The sequence below is a fragment of the Alosa alosa genome, chromosome 21 (genome assembly GCF_017589495.1).
Source record: "Alosa alosa isolate M-15738 ecotype Scorff River chromosome 21, AALO_Geno_1.1, whole genome shotgun sequence".
Taxonomy (NCBI): domain Eukaryota; kingdom Metazoa; phylum Chordata; class Actinopteri; order Clupeiformes; family Clupeidae; genus Alosa; species Alosa alosa.
In genome coordinates, this window is record NC_063209.1 from 14,538,483 (window position 1) to 14,549,422 (window position 10,940).

The following is a 10,940-nucleotide window of genomic DNA, read 5'->3' on the forward strand; positions in this document are numbered from 1 at the left end:
TCTCTCCCTCTCTCTCCCTCTCTTTCTCTCTCTCCATCTCCTTCTGTCACCCTGTCTTGCTCACTTTCTCCAGCTCTCCCCATCTCTAGTACTTTTGTCTTCACTTCCCACCTCCACATCTTTCTCTCCCTCCCCTCTCCCCTCTCTCTTTCACACACACACACACACACATTCATAAATGCACCCCCTATCCCACACAGATACACTCACACATACATCTCTCTCTCTCTCTCTCTCTCTCTCTCTCTCTCTTCTCTCTCTCTCTGTCTCTCTCTCTCAAACACACAATCACTGACAAAGGACCAAAAAAAAGGAGCACATCCATGCCTGACATTTAACTAATGGATGGTGATCATAGACTGGGAACATGGACAGAGCTGGCCTCAGCTGAAAGCAGGCGCCAGAGCCAGAGTGCTGAGGATACAGGCCTCAAACTGAGCCAGAGTGCTGAGGATACAGGCCTCAAACTGAGCCAGAGTGCTGAGGATACAGGCCTCAAACTGTCCCAGAGTGCTGAGGATACAGGCCTCAAACTGTCCCAGAGCCAGTGAGCTGAGGATACAGGCCTCAAACTGTCCCAGAGCCAGTGAGCTGAGGATACAGGCCTGGTTCACATGGAATTGGAAATAGAGGTACATGTCAGCAATGTTGTAGACAGATTTACATTCAGAGGCTGACATTCTATCTTCAGAGAGTGAAATTCCTATCCCATATATGCTCAAAATTCACTACACCGGCTGATTCTATTTAGCAAACCATTCAGCCAGATAGATGAGCTATTTAGAGACCAGTGTTAAGTGCACAGGTAAAAGCCAACCTGTGGTGGGACTTCTACTCTCTGAAGTCGGGATGTCCCTCTCTGTATGCAGTAAGAGCCAGGGCAGACGGAACATGTACAGAAAAAGGATTCCAGGATTGCGACAGTAGAACGCTCTCCTACGGCGTAAAGTCGTGTTCACACCAGAGGGATAGACGGAGCACGTGCGGAACAGTAGCATTCCCAGAGCACGGCTGAGATCCACTGTTCCGACTCAGCGTGCTCCCCCACAGAGTAAGGCCGGCCTTGCTTCTCGGGGCCGCTGATCTGGAGTCAGCCGATTAGGCCCTCTCAGGCTTGGGCTGGGCAGTCTGAGCCTTGCCGAGCGCTCCAGCTTAGGGTGCTACCTCTTAAGGATGAGGAGTTTAAGAGCGCAAGAGGGAATCAGCGCGCAATCCGCCGGATATCGGCTCAGATCCGTGCTGGAACGTGCTCCATTCCTCTTTATCCTGGGAGTGGGTGGGGTGGAGGGTATTTCGCTGCAGGAGTACATTTCTCTGGGTTTTGTTCTGGTTTTGTCTGTAGTTTTGTTTTTGATCTATGTTGTGGCTACAATATGTACAGTATGTAACCACAACAGAATGTAAAAATAGCTATTATCAAAACAGGTTGTTTAGCGCACTTAGAGACGAGTTAAAGCGCCGATGATTTTATGTTTAATGAGTGCTGAGGAAAACACAGACACCCAGACAAGCTGCCCGGATTAGGGGTCAAAATGTGCACAGGTCCACAGTGCACACGCCGGATGGACCTCTCTACTTGTGGTGTGGGGAAACACATCTTGTGAGTTTACACCTTTGCACACATAAGTAAGTCATTTCGTATGTTTTTTTTTCAGTCTATCAAGTCCAGAAGGCTGCACTCATTCACTGAATTTATACTGATGCAAAAAAAACCGAACATGTTCTGATGTTCAAAACGTAATTGACAACATGAGGTTGTATATATTTTTCAGTCATCCGACAATTTTATTTAGAAAAATACAGACTCAGAAAGGCCTTTAGTGTGGTGAAAGTGGTAGTTTTCTGTGTACCACGTGGTCTTGGACTCCAATACTGATCCAGAACTGGGCCTGGCATTGATCTATTGACTCCAAAGGCCATACTGTGTGTGCGTGTGCTTGATTCTCCTTTTCCTGCATTGCTGGAGGGCTATTAGAGGGGTAGATTAGTTTTGATGTGATGCGACAAAAGAATCAGTGACCTCATAATGCGTCGTGTCATAAATATGGAAGTGTCATGCTGGACTGGTGCGCTATGGGATATGGAGTCTTTCTTCTTATTCAAGCACAGCAGAGAGCTCTGCGTTTTCATGTGGGTGACATTATAGATCCCCATAGACATCAGTGGAACCAAAGGCTCCTGTCGTGCGTGTGTGTGTGTGTGTGTGTGTGTGTGTGTGTGTGTGTGTGTGTCTTTCTGTCTGTGTGTGCTGTGCCTGGAGGGTGAAGTCTCTTTCTCTTTAGTCTAAGTAGGTGGAGGAGAGATGGCTGGTTGGTGGAATAATTGGCTCTCCACATTAAAATAACAAATCATATGTTCAGCCTTTTCAGAAGCAACAGAGAGGATGGAAGAAGACAGAAACAAGGGAAAGCCAAATGAAAAAAGAGAGAAAGATTGGAAGAAAAAAGAGCAAGAAAGAGAAAAGAGACAGAGAGAAGGAAAGAGAGAGCAGAGAGAGAGATATAGAGAGAGTGAGGGAGAGAGAGAGAGAGAAAGAGAGAGAGAGCTGTGGAACTGCAAGTGATGTGATTAATTTCACTCAAGGCCTTTCTTCTCATTCTAATGGCTTCGTACAGATGGAGGTGTTGAGAATGACTCGCTCTGGCAAATTGGAGTTCCTCATAAATAAGCAAACAGCTATGAGAAACAAGAGAACATGAAGGAGAAGGAGCACATCATTGCAACAGACAGGCAGACCGAGTGGCGGCAGCACTCGCGCTACGCTCCTCTCTGTAGCTAGCATGGGGGTCTTATGGGTGTCATCCCTATGTTCCCCGGGTCCTATATGTTCCCCGCACGGGGTTAGGGTTAGGTTCCTATGTTCCCCGGTCCCATACAAAGTGGGGAACATAGGACCCGGGGAACATATGTATGCTCCCGTCTTATGCTAACATACTAATGAGGTCAGTTCCCCTCTCGCTTGCAAGGGTGAGGGTCGCACCTGGTCCAGGGGTTGTGAGCTTCCCCAGGTTCACTTTTATTCAGTTTCACAGTGGACATCTGTCTCTGTGTCTTTCCACCCTCTCTCTTTCTCCATCCTTGTCTATCTCCTCCTCTCTTCCTCCTCCCTTTTTCTCTGCCTTACAGTTGTTTCTCTCTCCTCCTTCTCCCTCCTTCCTTGTTTATCTCCTCCTCTCTTTCTCCATCCTTGTCTATCTCCTCCTCTCTTCCTCCTCCCTTTTTCTCTGCCTTACAGTTGCTCTCTCTTTCTCCATCCTTGTCTATCTCCTCCTCTCTTCCTCCTCCCTTTTTCTTTTCTTCAGTTGCTCTTACAGTTCTCTTCCTCTCCCTTTTCTCCATCCTTGTCTATCTCTCCATCCTCTATCTCCTCCTCTTCCTCCTCCCTTTTTCTCTCTTCCTCTTTCTCCCTTTTTCTCTCCCTCTTCCAGTTCTCTTCCTCTCTTTTCTTTATCTTCTTTCCTTCATCTTCATCTTCTCTCTCTATCTCTAACTTGTATCCTTATTTCTTTTTAATTATCCTTTAAAATAAACGAGAGTGTGCAAAAAACACATACACACGCACACACATGTATGCACGCACACAGGCACACGCACACACACACACACACACACACACACAGCATTATTCTGCCTGGTGTGGCTCTTCCTATAAGTACATGCTTCTCTAAAGCTGTCATTGTTTTTCTACTGGTGTGGCTTTCAACTCTTTAAGCTCACAGTGGATGGTGGTGCCGCTGTCGCAATAATGACAAAAAAAAAAAAAGGGAATAGAAAATGGACAGATATAAAGTGCCTGAAGAAAAGGTTGTGTGAACAGAGGTGGCAGTTTCTATGGTTACAAGATAGTTGTCCAGGTGCAGAGTGACTGTTCTTTTCCCACCTCTCTCTCTCTCTCTCCGTGTGTGTGTGTGTGTGTGTTTGTGTGAATGTTAGGAGCAGTTAGAAGAAGCTGTAACCACCAACCTTCCAACCCTCCCTAAAAGGGAGCAGCCTGGTCTCTCGAGTAACAAGCAGGTAAAGAATGCACACACGCTCAAACACACACACTCAAAAAACTCACCTTAAAAAATAATGTATTTCTATTTTTTGTGCGTCATTGTCAAAACAAAGATCCAATGTAATGCCAGCCTCAAAATTGCAATCACAAAATGTTGCGCAAACACACACACACACACACACACACACACACACATACACACACGCACACACCACAGGGCTCCAGAGGCCTCAACCTGACTTGATCACATACACGTTCACTTACTTAGCACTTTCTCAGATTACACAGCTTTTAATCAGTAGCTCTAATTTCACATTAATGACTGTGTGTGTGTGTGTGTGTGTGTGTGTTAATTAGTGTGAGAAAGATATAAATGCTTTAAATTAAATACTGTATTCAACCAGTTTAATGCTAGAAAAGAGAAGGCTGGTGTGCCTTTTATGAGCCAGAAGCCAACCTACCTGACATACTACACACCCCTCAATGCTGTGTGTGTGAGGAAGATTCTATGTGTCTCTCTCTCTCACACACACATGCATACACACAAACACACAATGACTCGGTCCCATTCCTGTCAGCATAACACAGAGTGGCAAATTAGTAAACAGCCATTTCTGCACTTAAACCTCTCTCTTTTCGCTGGCACCAAGCTGGCACTCCTGCCCCGACCAGTACCCCACCGTCTGCCTCTGAGAGCCGCAGAAGTGTGGGGCATGTAGAGAGAGGATGAGCTGTGTGTGTGTGTGTGTGTGTGTGTGTGTGTGTGTGTGTGTGTGTGTGTGTGTGTGTGTGTGTGTGTGTGTGTGTGTGTGTGTGTGTGTGTGTGTGTGTGTGTGTGTGTGTGTGTGTGTGTTGATGCACGTGATGGTGAACGGAGGGCACAGCTTTGAACTGGGGCTGAACTCCATTGCTGGTGCCGCTATTCCCCCCAGCTTCCTCTATAGGGGCCCCAGCAGATGATGCACAGCCTGCCAGACTGGTCTTCAAGCACCTTTATGAACCCAATAAGGACCAAAAGGAGAGGAGATAACCTCCTCAACATCAACACAACACTCCATATACATGTACTGTATGGATCATTGTTGTTATTTATACATGTATGGGTCACTGTTGTTATTTATACATGTACAGTATGGATCATTGTTGTTATTTATACATGTATGGGTCACTGTTGTTATTTATCTATATGGTTGGTGCCACGGGACCTGTTCAAAAGCACAACATGCGGTCATCATGTTTCCTACAGGTTTCCTACAGGGGCTTGGTCTTGGCATGTCTACAGTGCCGGAGGAGCTCTTTTTGTTCTGCCTTTGGGGGAGAAATGAAGCCCGTGTCTGAGCCTCAGGCAGGAAAGAGAGAATGCACCAGTGGAAGAAGGAGGAGAGAAGGAAAGAGAGAATGCACCAGTGGAAGAAGGAGGAGAGAAGGAAGGCTGTGGGGCTGTCCTGCGTCTCGTCTTTATCATTCTCTGTGCAGCCCTGCCTATATGCAAATCGACGGGAGGTTGAGAGAAGCTATTGATTGCTGTAGCCTCTGGACTGCATTTTCAAATTAGCTGTTGGAGTGGAAATTGATACCCCATCAAATTCAATAAGCGTTCACCTGAATAATTCCTTAAATGTTTCTTTTGACTTTTGTTAATGGTCTAACACCTCTGCCTGAGTAGAGTACTATACACAGACCGGTGGGGATTCAGGCATGTAGCCTTGGTCGTGTAATGATAGCTTGTGTGTATATAACCCAAGATCTCTTCACTCACAAAACAACACTTATCAGACGTTTAAGAGTGTTTTTCTACTCTCTAATAGCTTATGGGTAGGAAAAATAAGATCTCAATGAAAAGGAGAAGGCTTTTCAAAATGATTATTATTATTTTTTTATGCCCGTGGGAAGAAGTGGGACGATGTTTGATTTGTGCCCCTCCGCGCAGTGACAGGACATCCGCAGGACTTCCCCATCTCCCACTCAGACCATAGATAATGAGCGGCACAGGGGCGACACAGCCTTAATAAAAATTGGACTGTCTTCTAATACAATCGCTGTATAGAAGTGCATGTGGTCACTGAAGCTGCAGGGGTGAATAGAGTTACTGAATAGATTGTGGCTGGGAGAAAGCCCTGATAATCACTCGCAGTACGCATCTGTGTGTTTATCTGTGTGTGTCGTGTGTGTGTTGTGATAGCGTGGAGAGCGGCTCCTCATTGATTGTGTGCTTTTTGGAGCAAACTAAGCGTGTGATGAAGGCTGTCAGATAAGCAATAACACTGATTGGGTCCCGCCGGGGGAAAACACACACACACACACACACACACACACACTCTCTCTCTCTCTACCTCTCTAAACACACACACACTCACTCTCTCTCTCTCTCTCTACCTCTCTACACACACACACACTCTATCTCTCTCACACACACACACACACTCTCTCTATCTCTCACACACACACACACACACACATACGCGCACACACACACACACACACACACACACACACACAAAAACAAATTGAGAAAAAAAATGTGACACCTTAATGGACGGCTCGGTGGGCCTGTGAACTAAACACGTCCTCACACTTGAGGCCTGTTTCAGAACAGCAAGGCAAAACATTAAGGGTGTGAAGAAGAAGCCACTGTGCGTGTGTGTTCTGGCGCCAGAGAGCCTGTGGCGAGAAACTGACAAGTGTCACAGCGGGTCCGAGAGGCCTCTGCCAGCAAACTTTCATCTCTCCGCTCCACGCCACTCCGCAATGCACGCGCTCACTCGCTGCCAGCTCCTCACGGGCGCACAGATTTCCCCCGCAGTGATGGTACACGCTTCTCACATCTGCCTCTCTCTGTCCAAAACACAGCAACACTGCTATGAAGGAAAGTGTACACAAAATCATATTTGGCTCTTGTTATTGTTGTAATTGACTGCAGTAAATAAATGAATAAATAAATAAGCAGGCAAACTACATAAATCTTTAAACAGGGGGAAACAAACAATAGTATAAGTATAAGTATATATACTTTTTTGATCCCGTGAGGGAAATTTGGTCTCTGCATTTAACCCAATTGGTGAATTAGTGAAACACAAACAGCACACAGTGAGGTGAAGCATACACTAATCCCGGCGCAGTGAGCTGCCTGCTTCAATGGCGGCGCTCGGGGAGCAGTGAGGGGTTAGGTGCCTTGCTCAAGGGCACTTCAGCTGTGGCCCACTGGTCGGGGCTCGAACTGGCAACCCTCCGGTTACAAGTCCAGAGTGCTAACCAGTGGGCCACGGCTGAAGTGCCCCCTGGTTATAGGTCATAGTTTACCTTTCCACAATCTTAATTATTCAATTTTCCAGCCTGAAAACAACACTGTTTAGTATAAAATCACCCATATTCTCTTTGACTTAAGGCATAACTTGATGCATACTGTTTCTGTGGGGTGTGTGCAGTGATTAAAAATGATTTATCGTGTAATTTCTTCAAACAACTGTTAACTCTCCTTTTTAAACAACACTTTGTAATTAGTGCAGTTATCCTTACGTACGTCCAAACTCTCTTTCAGTCATAAAAAACACACCAGTGCTGCTTCTTCACTGCTGGTAATTGTTGTGACATGCTTGTTCTCCTTTAGGAAGTAACAAAACAAAGCAAAATTAATGACTTTTCTGAAAAAAAACCTTTTTTTTTTAAGATTCTCTGTGCACTGCCAAAACTCTCCTTTCAGATTGATTATTTTTATATGCACCAACTGCACTGCCCAAGTGCTTTTTATATCGCTGTGTCTGTGTTTTTTTATGCATTATTATTAAAGAAAATAATGATGGACATAAAATATTATGATAAAAAACCCTGAAGCAAAATAAATGTCAGTCCATTTTTAGCTATATGTAAATCCATCCTTTGTAGAACATCTCATCCCATTACAACCAATAGGCATTCAAAAAGCATCATCCTTTACCTTACATAACACATCCTCTGATCATTGCTGTCTGTCGTCGGGATTCTCAGACTGAAAAATATTTAGTTGCTTTCCTGCACACTTGCTCCATCATTTCTAAACATGAGTCATTTTTCTCGACACCTGTCATGTCCGACCCCCGTTTGGACTGCAAGTGCGGATGTGTGCGTGCAGGAGATGTACATAGGTGGAGGGGGAGGAGAGTTTAGCCAGAGGGCAGCGTAGCAGACCCAATCGGGGCCCGTTTCACAATCCCAAGTTGGTGAACAGGAAGTGAAGGTGAAAGGGCTGAACAAAGAGTGCAGTCGATTTCCTGCTTGCGCTCCCACAGCATCGTTTGTCTCTTTTGACAAAGCAGAAACTTCCCTCAGGACACCGTACAGAGCTCTTCAACAATCTCACCAACAGATCTGATCTGAGTTGATCTAGTTTCTGGAAACTTGAGCTAGTTTCCGGAAACATCTATAATGCCAACTGACATTTAACTGGTGACGAATGGATTGTTTCATTTTATTTTAACTCTTTTTACTTCACCTTCTTGCTTTTTTGTCTAGGATTTAGCAAGGTGCAATAATTCTACCTTTACCTTGACTAGGCTATTGGGTAGCATTTTGAGGTGATAATTTGTGCATTTCGCTGATAGATTAAAATGCACACACTGTACAATGCTGGCTTCATCATTGTGGAGTCATTTGTGTGTTTTTTTTTGTTTTGTTCCTCAAACACATTGCAGAGTTAGGAGCAGTGGCGGTGCCATAGGCTGCACATTAGCATAATATTTAACGCTACGCCGCTAGCAACTCAGTAATGTCCCTTTCTGGGCCTCCAGTACTTTATTTGCGTAAGCAAATATATTTAGCCATGATTCCTAATTCCTATTTGCAGTCATAATTTATGTTCATTTGCACATCTATTTTTGAATGGGACGTTGCAGGTTGGCCTATTTGAGGTTTTCCAGTTCCTCGAAGGGGAACCAACGGTCTAGCCTTGGTGGACTTCATAGCTGTGTTTATACAGATCAAGAGTAATGTAATGTTTGTTTTGTGTAGATACTGCAGTTTGTATTATGAGTCTTTTTGGTTGTGGTTTCTTCATCTCTCTCTCTCTCTCTCTCTCTCTCTCTCTCTCTCTCTCTCTCTCTCACACACACACACACACACACACACACAAACACACACAAAACACATACACACACACGGTCACAAAGGACTATTTTCAGTATTCAGCTGATTTGTGAATGTATGGCCAAGCAAACAACATTGTTGCATGCATCCCATTATCCAGTCTTCATACAACCCTCTTCCTAACCACACACACACACACACACACACACACACACACACACACACACACACTATCTCAGCGTTCAGACAAATTGATCTCATATGGCCAGTAAACATCATAACTACATGTTCCCCACATTTCAATCTTCATATTAATGCATCCCTCCTAACCACACACACACACACACACTCATATCCCATTTGAATATTTAGATGGGATGTATGTTAGAGTGTGACCCACATGTGAGCAGCACAGCACTCTGGCAGATGGAGTTTTACAATCCAGGGCGACAGTGAAATATTAATCCTAAGGAGCTGTGTGTGTGTGTGTGTCGCCGCGGCGCTGAATGATGCTTTTACAAGTTGACACATTTTTAATGCGCTGCCTTCAGAAAAGGCTGCGAACGCATCAATTATGCATCTGTCACAACCATTGTGTTTGTGACCTGTGGATAGCTGCTCTGGGACTAATGTGACCGCTGTTGTTAAGTGCAACAGAAACTTTTAAAGTGCACAGAGGCTGTCACATTCCTCTGTGGTGCACATACTTTCTCTCTCTGTGTGGTCGTATGCACATGTGTAGTTTTGACTGTGTTATAACTACATCTTAATACTGTAATAATAATAATAATGCATTTTATTGGTCGCTTCACAAAAGAAATGTAAAAATACAGACAATTTACAAACACAATAGGAGGTAATACTGGCTCTATTACTCTGTCGGAAATTATGCATTTTTTGACTCATGCGATTTATAGTCTGGAAAATATGGTACTCTGTCAGAAATTATACATAGTTAATAAAGTTTTGGTTACATTGCGTATGTGATAAGTACCTCTGCACTGTAGCTTGAATGTTATCCTCTTTCCATAGGTCACTTTGGATAAAAGAGTCTGCTAAATGAATAAATAAAAATGTAAATAATTTAATAGACTCTTGTCAACCACTCCCATAAATGGCACAGATGAGTGGTTTATGTTTGCTGGAATTGTTTTCTAAAGTCACAGCTGTCTGTCTTGGTGTCAAAACCTCACTCACAACAACAAAGGCACCAGGGTAACTGCTGCTGCCAACGACCGTCCTGGCACATCTGCACACATAAATGGGATATCAAGTGCTGGCGTGTGTCTGAGTGTCTGCAGGAGAGAGGAAAGTCGTAGCGCAATAGAAACTTCTCCACTTGACATTGACTACTCACCTTCATATCATGAAACGCAAGGAGATCAGGATGAAAGCCTTTTCTGTTTTGATATGCAAATACATCACTCGCAGGCTGTGTGTGTGTGTGTGTGTGTGTGTGTATGTATGCTCTGTGTAAGTATGTGTGTGTGTGTGTGTGTGAACGAGTGTTAATGTGTCTATATCAGTGGCTTTGTGTACGAGTATGTGTGTGTGTGTGTGTGTGTTATTGTGTCCATATCTCTGTGTGCACCCTGACCCTTTGTGTATGTGTGTTTTTAATTGCCTTCTGAAAGGTGGAGAAAGCGTTTATTAGAGAGTACAGAAAGTGCAGGCACACACACACACACACACACACGCACATACACTTATATGAGGATTATGGCCCCAGCCCGTTTGAGAGCCAATCCTGCCAACGCCGCCCCCCCGCGGCACTAGTCCGGCGGGATAATTACAGGGCATAACCGGAGTGGGCGGAGATATAAGCACTCTGGTGTGGAGGCAAGGGGAAGGTGGAGGCAAGGGGAAGGTGGAGGGCTCAAGCTCC

At 44.7% G+C, this 10,940-nt stretch overlaps 1 long non-coding RNA gene across 1 annotated transcript; it reads left to right on the forward strand.

The window, feature by feature from the left end:
- Positions 1-2,526: 2,526 nt before the first annotated feature.
- Positions 2,527-5,588, forward strand: LOC125286698. Its single transcript, XR_007192224.1, has 3 exons — positions 2,527-2,942; positions 3,934-4,014; positions 4,930-5,588. It is a non-coding gene; the product is annotated as an uncharacterized LOC125286698 (long non-coding RNA).
- The last annotated feature ends 5,352 nt before the right edge of the window (positions 5,589-10,940 follow it).